This window comes from Elephas maximus, chromosome 3, assembly GCF_024166365.1.
Source record: "Elephas maximus indicus isolate mEleMax1 chromosome 3, mEleMax1 primary haplotype, whole genome shotgun sequence".
Taxonomy (NCBI): Eukaryota; Metazoa; Chordata; class Mammalia; order Proboscidea; family Elephantidae; genus Elephas; species Elephas maximus.
The window spans coordinates 23129716-23138520 of NC_064821.1; the positions used below are offsets into that span (position 1 = coordinate 23129716).

Genomic DNA, 8805 nt, shown 5'->3' on the forward strand with positions numbered 1-8805 from the left:
ATTGACAGAGAACTGCCAGAAATTCAATTCTTCTTTAGTTTTTTTTTTTTTTTTAGTTTTCCTTATTGTCCAGCTTTCACATGCACGTGAGGTAGATGAAAACACCATGGCCTTCTCACGGGTACCTTAGACCTAAAAAGTGACATCGTTGCTTTTTAACACTTTAAAGAGGTCTCTTGCAGCAGATTTGCCCAGTGCAATGTGCCCTTTGATTTCTTGGCTGCTGCTTCTATGGGCATTGATTATGGTTCCAAGTAAAATGAAATCTTGACAACTTCAATCTTTTTTTGTTTATCATGATGTTGCTTACTAGTCAAGTTGTGAGGATTTTTGTTTTCTTTATGTTGAGGTGTAATCCATACTGAAGGCTGTGGTCTTTGATCATCATGAGTAAGTGCTTCAAGTCCTCTATACTTTCAGCAAGCCAGATTGTGTCGTCTGTATAATGCTGGTTGTTAATGAGTCTTCCTCCAATTCTGATGCCCCATTTTTCTTCATATAGTCCAGCTTCTCGAATTATTTTCTCAGCATACAGATTGAATAGGTATGATGAAAGGATATGACACTGATGTACAACTTTCCTGACTTTAAACCATGCAGTATCCCCTTGTTTTGTTCAAATTACTGCCTCTTGACCTATGTACATGCTCTTCATGAGCACAATTAAGTGTTCTGAAATTCTCATTCTTTGCAATGTTATCCATAGTTTGTTATGACCTGACCCACACATTTGAATGCCTTTGAATAGTTAGTCAATAATACACACGTAAACATCTTTCTGGTTTTCTCCATTTTCAGCCAAGATCCATCTGACATCTGCAATGATATCCTTCATTCCACATCCTCTTCTGAATTCAGCTTTCTGGTATTCTCCATTTTCAGCCAAGATCCATCTGACATCTGTAATGATATCCTTCATTCCACATCCTCTTCTGAATTCAGCTTGAATTTCTGGCAGTTCCCTGTTGATGTACTCCTGCAACTGCTTTAGAATGGTCTTCAGCAAAATTTTACTTGTGTGTGATATTCATGATATTGTTTAATAATTTCCATATTCTGTTGGGTCACCTTTCTTTGGAATAGGTGTAAATGTGGGTTTCTTCCAGTTGGTTGGCCAGGTAGCTGTCTTCCAAATTTCTTGGCATAGAAGAGTGAGCACTTCCAGCGCTGTATCCATTTGTTTAAACATCTCGATTTGTTCCTCCAATTCCTGGAGTTGTGTTTTTTGCCAATGCTTTCAGTGCAGTTTGGATCTCTTCCTTCAGTACCATGAGTTCTTGATCATATGGTACCTCCGGAAATGGTTGAATGTTGACTAATTATTTTTGGTACAGTGACTCTGTGTATTCTTTCCATCTTCTTTTGACACTTCCTGTGTCTTTTGATATTTTCCCTATAGAATCCTTGAATATTGCAACTCGAGGCTTAAATTTTTTCTTCAGTTCTTCCAGTTTTTCCCTTTTGATTTTCTATCTCCAGGTCTTTGCACATTTCATTATAATAGTTTGCTTTGTCTTCTTGAGACACCCTTTCAAAATCTTCTGTTCAGCTCTTTTACTTCATCATTTCTTCCTTTCTCTTTAGGTACTCTATGTTCAAGAGCAAGTTCCTTAGGAGGCTAGAAACCTGAATTCAGGGTACCAGTTCCAGGAGAAGTCTTTCTCCCTCTGTCAGCTCTGGAGGAATGTCCTTATCTCTTTGAGTTTCTGCTCCTGGGTGATCTTCACGTGGTATGGCATCTATCTTCCCCCATATCTGTTTCTTTCGATTACTTGTTTAATCTCTTTTATATCTCTGGAGAAGGATATCATGCTTGGTAAAGTAGAGGGTCAGAAAAAAAGAGGAAGACCCTCAACCAGATGGATTGACACAGTGGCTGCAACAATAGGCTCAAACATAGCTCAAACGATTGTGCGGATGGTGCAGAACCAGGCAGTGTTTTTTTCTGTTGTGCATAGAGTCACCGTGAGTTAGAACTGACTGGATGGCACCTAACAACAACAACAATTGCAGACACATAATAACATAACTTGATTCCCGGTGTTACACTTTATCCTTCGGGTCTCAATCAAGAAGAAAGAAAGCACACTATAAATTTTAATGAAGATTGTTTAATATAGGTAATTAGGTAAATAGGTATTGAAAGACTGAAAGGCATAAAAGGAAGAAAGGGGTAACACTGAGCTAGTACCTACAGGAAGTAGTGACCATGTCAAAGGATAAGAAGTAGAGTGAAAAGGCTTGCTTTTGGGGGTTTGTGATCTTCATGCACAACTACTGGAAGAACACTGCAAGAAAGTCAGATGGGAAATCAGAGCAGGGATGGGGGGACTTAACTTGGGCATCATAAAGTATGCTATAGAAAGGTGAGTTTGTAACAGAGACACAGAGCTTAATATCCAGCACTTATGACCAGCTCTATGGTACGGAGGGAGAAGATATTTGAAGAAATATTACCAGGAACATTGAGAAAAATAACATTGCCTGAAGTTCTTTCATATCTTCACCTTTATGAGCTCTGATTGCTTTCAGATCTTCAGCATCTGCTCATGAGGAATAAAGGACACAAGGCATATTAGTCATAGTCTCAGATAAGTAGTCTCCAAACATGGCTGCCCACTGCTAAGTCCTGTAGTGCTTTGAAAAATCTTCTGGCTCACCCCACACCTCAGTCTAAATAAATCAGGATCTCTGGTACTGCAACTCAAGCGTGAGTATTCTTAAAGTTCACCAGATGATTCCAGTATGAAGCTGAGATAGTGGACTAACAACAAACATTATTACACTTAAACTGCATAAATAGATAAGACAGACATACATGTAGTGTGGGCAATAGGCATGAACTGTGGAAAGGGTAGTGGATTGCATTTTTTATTTAAAGAAAGTTGTGCAATTCACCAGGATGCCTGTATCATAGATGACAAATACAGAAGATTCCATAGGCATTATAGGATTCAAATCGGCATAGATTATGAGGTACCACAGATTCCAGAACATCCCCCCAATTCCTCAAAGAATGGGCCAGATAATCAATATTCCAATATGAAACATCAAAGGAAATGAAAGCAATGAGAGTTACAAAAATTCTGTGACAAAAGGAGCATACTTTCCAGCTCCACGCATTTGGTTTTCTACCTATTCTAACCCATTGGCCAAAAAAAAAAAAAAAAAAAAATGGCACAGGTAGTGACATTATACTGGTCTGCTGAGGAGGCTCTGCAGGGTCCTCTTGATATCCCTATTTCTCAGCCTGTAGATGAAAGTGTTCAACATAGGGGTGACCACGGGGTAAATCGCTGTGGCTGCTGCACCACTCCTGAGTGAAGCTGAGACAACTGAACTCATGTATAACCCAATACCTGTTCCATAAAATAAACAAACCACTGACAGGTGAAAGCAACAGATGGAAAAGGCTTTATACTTCCTACCTGATGAAGGGACCCTCAGAATGGAGGAAACAATTCAAGTATAAGAGAAAATTATCCCTGAGCCTGGAACACCTGCAAAGGTTGCACCAATATAATACACTAGTATGATTTGGGTGGTGATGTTAGAACAGGCAAGGTTGATGAGTTAAGAAAGGTCACAGAAGAAATGAGGAATTTCCACTTCTGTGAAGAAGGTGAGTTGTGAAACCTTCAAGAAGTACATCTGGGAGTCCAAAAGGCTGAGAAAAAAAAAAAAAAAAAACACTAAAATTATCGAGCCACAGAGGTTGGGGTTCATGATGACTGGTAGTGAAGTGGGAGACAGATGACCACAAACTGACCATAGGCCATCACCATCAGGAATAGATTGTCCATAAAAAAAAAAAAACTAATAAAAGATAACTGAATTAGGAAATTACATAGAAGGTGATTCTGTGGCGTGTGTGGAAATCCATAAGCATCTTTGGGATTGTGGCAGAAGTGAAACTAACATCAGCCAAGGACTGGTTGGCAAGGAAGAAGTACATGGGGTATGGAGGTGGAGATCAGAGCTTACAGCCAGGATAATGAGTAGGTTCTCAAGCACGGTGAGCAGGTACATGGACAAGAACATTTCAAAAAGGAGGGGCTGTAGTTCTGGATCCTCTGACAGGCCCAAGAGTAAGAATTCAGATATATGTATTAGATTCTGAGGGTCCATGTTGCAGATACACCTTTAGTAAAGTAAAGAAACATTGGTAAAAGGAAGCAAGAACATAGGCACCCAGCCCTCTGTCTGTATTTTGAATTTAGAAAATTCACAAGTAAAGCATTCACACTTAAGACAGTACACTCCTCTCAGCAACATTTCTCAGTTGTGGTAAAACTATTCTTCCTACAACTCTTTCCTCATTGGTTTTTGTGCTATTCACCCTTTTCTATACAAATCCACTTTTGAGACACTCAGCTGAAGAATGTTGAAGAGTGTTAGAGGATCAAAGACATTTACAGATGACAAACTCCTAAAGGCAGTAAAATAATTAACTCTAAAAAAAATACAAGACTTCAACAGACACATAACAAGTGAAGATGAAGGCAATATTGAAAACCTCTGAACACAAAGAAGTCTAGGACCAGACAGCTTCACTGGGGAATTCTACCAAACATTTACAGAACAAGTGGTGCCAATTCTTGTTTCCAAAAAAAATGAAGAGGAGAGAACTCTCCCTAATTCATTCTATGAGGCTAGCATCACCCCGGTACCATTACCAGACAAAAACTCCACAAGAAAAGAAAATAACAGACCCATATCTATGACAAATAAAGATATAAAAATCCCCAGGAAAATACTAACAAGCTGAATCCATAAGCATAATAAAAGGGTTATACACCATGATCAAGTGGAATTTATCCCAGGAATGTAAAGTGATTTCAATATTAGAAAATCAGCCAGTGCAATACACCACAGCAAGAGAACAAAGGTAAAGAACCACATAATCATCTCATTCAAGGCAGAAAAAGGTTTTAACAAAATCCAACTCCCACTTTTACCATTGCTAGTCAATATGTTCTAACCGGAGCAATTAGTCAAGAAAAAAGAAACAAAAGGCATCCAAACTGGGATGGAAGGAGTAAAGCGATTACTTTTTGCAGCTAGCTTTTCTGTGTATAAAATACAGATAATCCCAGGGTTATGAATGCGATGAGTTCCTAAGTGTGTCTTTAAGTCTAATTTGTAGTTAAGTGAGAACAGGTGCGTACAGTACTTATTTAGCCCTACTTTAGTGAAAGAAAAGGCTGGAAGACTTTTCTGTGATTTAAAAACTGGACATGCAACAAGCGGAAGTGATTGTGATGAAGAGTTTGTTGCCAGCAGAGGCCAGTTCAACCATTTCAAAGTGAGGGTGAATTTACATTTTTTAAAGGGCAAGTACCAGTTGTTCACAAATTGGACGTCTGTAACCAGGACCTTTTGTACCACTAAGAATCCATAATAAGTGAATTGAGCAAAATGGCACTATATGAGGTCAACACAGAAAAATCAGTTTATGTTTTTATACACAAGGAACAATCTGAAAGGAAATAAACAATTCTATTTACAATAGCATCTAAAAGTAAGAATAAATTTAACTATAGAGTCGAAAGGTTTGTACACTGAAAACTATAAACATTACTGAAAGAAGTTAAAGATCATTCAAATGAACAGAAGGACATTCCACGCTCTTGCATGACTTAATCTTGGAAGACTTAATATTGTCAAGATGTCAATACTACCTAAAGCAATCTATAAATTCAACGTAATGCCCATCAAAATTCCAACACCTTTCTTTGTAGAAATGGAAAAGCCGATTCTCAAATTTGTGTAAAACTGCAAAGGGCCCAGAATAGCCAAAGCAATATTGAAAAGAAGAACAGATTAGGAGGACTCATGCTTCCCAATCTCAAAAGCTGTTTTAAAGCTACAGTAACTATAGCAGTCTGGTATAAGTATAACCCATTGCTGTCGAGTCGATTTCAACTCATAGCGATCCTATAGGACACAGTAGGACTGCCCCACAGAGTTTCCAAGGAGCAACTGGTGAATTCAAACTGCCAACCTTTTGGTTATCTGCTATAGCTCTTAACCACTAGGCCACTAGGGTTTCTGGTACTGGTATAATGATAGACATATAGACCAAAGCAATAGAATTGAGCCCAGAGATAAGCGTGCACATCTGTGGTTGATTAATCTTTGAGAAAGTTACTAAATCCATCAAATCGGGAATGAATAGCCTCTTTAACAAATAGTACTGGGACAACTGGATTTCCATATGCCAAAGAATGAAGCTAGACCCATACCTTACACGGTGTAGGAAAACTAACTCAAAATGAATGCAAGACTTAAACATTAGAAAAAAACCATAAAATTCTTAGAAAAACACATGGGAATAATGCTTCAGGACCTAGTCCTCAACAACAGATTCTTAGATACGACACCAAAAGCATGACTAACAACATGCAAAATAGGTGAATGAGATCTCATCAAAATTAAAAACCTCTGTACATCAAAGGACTTCATTAACAAAGTGAAGAGATAAACTACAGATGGGGAAAAATTTTTGAGAACCATATATCGGATAAAAAACCAAACCCATTACCATACAGTCGATCCTGACTTATAACAACCCTATAGGACAGAGTAGAACTGCCCCACAGAGCTTCCAAGGAGCGCCTGGTGGACTCGAACTGCTGACCTTCTTGTTGGCAGCTGTAGCTCTTAACCACTATGCCTCCAGTTTAGGTGCCATCAAGTTGATAATGATTCATAGCTACCTCATGTGACAGAGTAGAACTGTTCCATATAGGGCTTTTTAGGCTGTAATATTTCCAGGTACAGATTGTGCTCTCTTTCTACCTCAGAGCCACTAGGTAAGTTTGAACCAAAAACCTTTAGGTGAGCAGATGAACACCAAACCATTGCACCACTGGAGCTCCTTTAATTACCATTAGGGATACGCATGCATCTGTCACTTTGTGGGGTGTTGCCTGTTGCCACGGTGCTGGAAGCTATGCCACCGGTATCTAAACACCATGGTGGACAGGTTTCAGCTGAGTTTCCAGACTAAGACAAAATGGGAAGAAGGACCTGGCAGTCTACTTCTGAAACAAATTAATGAAACTTTATGAATAACAGGGAATATTGTCTGATAATACTGCCAGAAGATGAGCCCTTCAGATTGGAAGGCACTAAAAAGGTGACCAGAAAAGCTGCCTCCTCAAAGTAGAGTTAACCTAAATGGCATATATGGAGTCAAGCTTTTGGAACCTTCATTTCTGATGTGATAAAACTTAAAATGAAAAGAAATAGCTGCAAACATCCATTAATAATCAGAATGAGGAACGTACGAAGTATGAATCTAGGAAATTTGAAAGCCATCAAAAATGAAATGGAATGCTTAACCACCAATATCCTAGGCATTAATGAGCTGAAATGGACTGGTATTGGCCACTTTGAATCAGACAATTACATGGTCTACTATGCAGGGAATGACAACTTGAAGAGGAATGTGTTGCATTCATCATCAAAAAGAACATTTCGAGATCTATCCTGAAGTACGGTGCTGTCAGTGATAGGATAATATCCATACAACTACAAGGAAGACCAGTTAATATGACTATTATTCAAATTTACACACCAACCACTAATGCCAAAGATGAAGACATTGAAGACTTTTACTACCTTCTGCAGTTTGAAATTGATTGAACGTGCAATCAAGATGCATTGATAATTACTGGTGATTGGAACGAAAGTTGGAAACAAAGAAGGGCTGGTAGTTGGAAAATATGGCTTTGGTGATAGAAAAAATGCCAGAGATCTCATGATAGAATTATGCAAGACCAACGACTTCATTGCAAATACTTTTTCTCAACTACATGAAAGGCAACTATACACATGACGCTGGCTGGATGTAATACACAGGAATCAATTAGACTACATCTCTGGAAAGAGATGATGGAAACACTCAACATCAGGGGTCAGAACAAGGTCAGGCGCCGACTGCAAACAGACCAACAATCACTAATAAACAAGTTCAAGTTGAAACTGAAGAAAATTAGAATACAACCTCGAGTACATACCAACTGAATTAAGAGACAAACTTGAGAATGGACTTCACACATTAAATGCTAATGACTGAAGATCAGACGAGTTGTGGAATGACATCAAGGACATCATACATGAAGAAAGCAAGAAGTCATTAAAAAGATAGGAAAGAAAGAAAAGACCAAAATGGATGTCAGAAGAGACTCCGAAACTTGCTTTTGAACATTGAGTAGCTAAAGCCAAGAGAAGAAACGATGAAGTAAAGAGCTGAACAAAATGTTTCAAAGGACAGCTCCAGAAGACAAAGTATTGCAATTACATGTGCAAAGACCTGGAGTAAAAAAAACACAAGAGAAGAACATGCTTGGCATTTCTCAAGCTGAAAGAGCTGAAGAAAACATTCAAGACTTGAGTTGTAATGGTGAAGAATTCTACAGGAAAAATGCTGAACAAAGCAGGAAGCATAAAAAATGGAAGAAATACACAGAGACACTCTACGAAAAAGAATTGGTCAATGCCCACTCATTTCAGAAGGTAGCATATGATCAAGGACCAATGGTACTGAAGGCAGAAGTCCAAGCTGCACTGAAGGCATTGGTGACAAACAAGGCTCCAGGTGTTGACGGAATACCAACTGAGGTGTTTCAACAAAAGGATGCAATGCTAGAATTTCTCAGTCATCTCTATCAAGAAACCTGGAAGACAGCCCACCTGTTCAACCAAGTGGAAGAGATCCGTATTTATGCCTAGTCCCAAGAAAAGTGATTCAACCAATTGTAGAAATTATCATACAGTATCACTAATATCACACACACA

At 38.6% G+C, this 8805-nt stretch overlaps 1 pseudogene; it reads right to left on the minus strand.

Annotated features, from left to right (window-relative positions):
* Positions 1-3192: 3192 nt before the first annotated feature.
* Positions 3193-4128, minus strand: LOC126071088 (olfactory receptor 18-like; annotated as a pseudogene).
* Positions 4129-8805: the final 4677 nt, after the last annotated feature.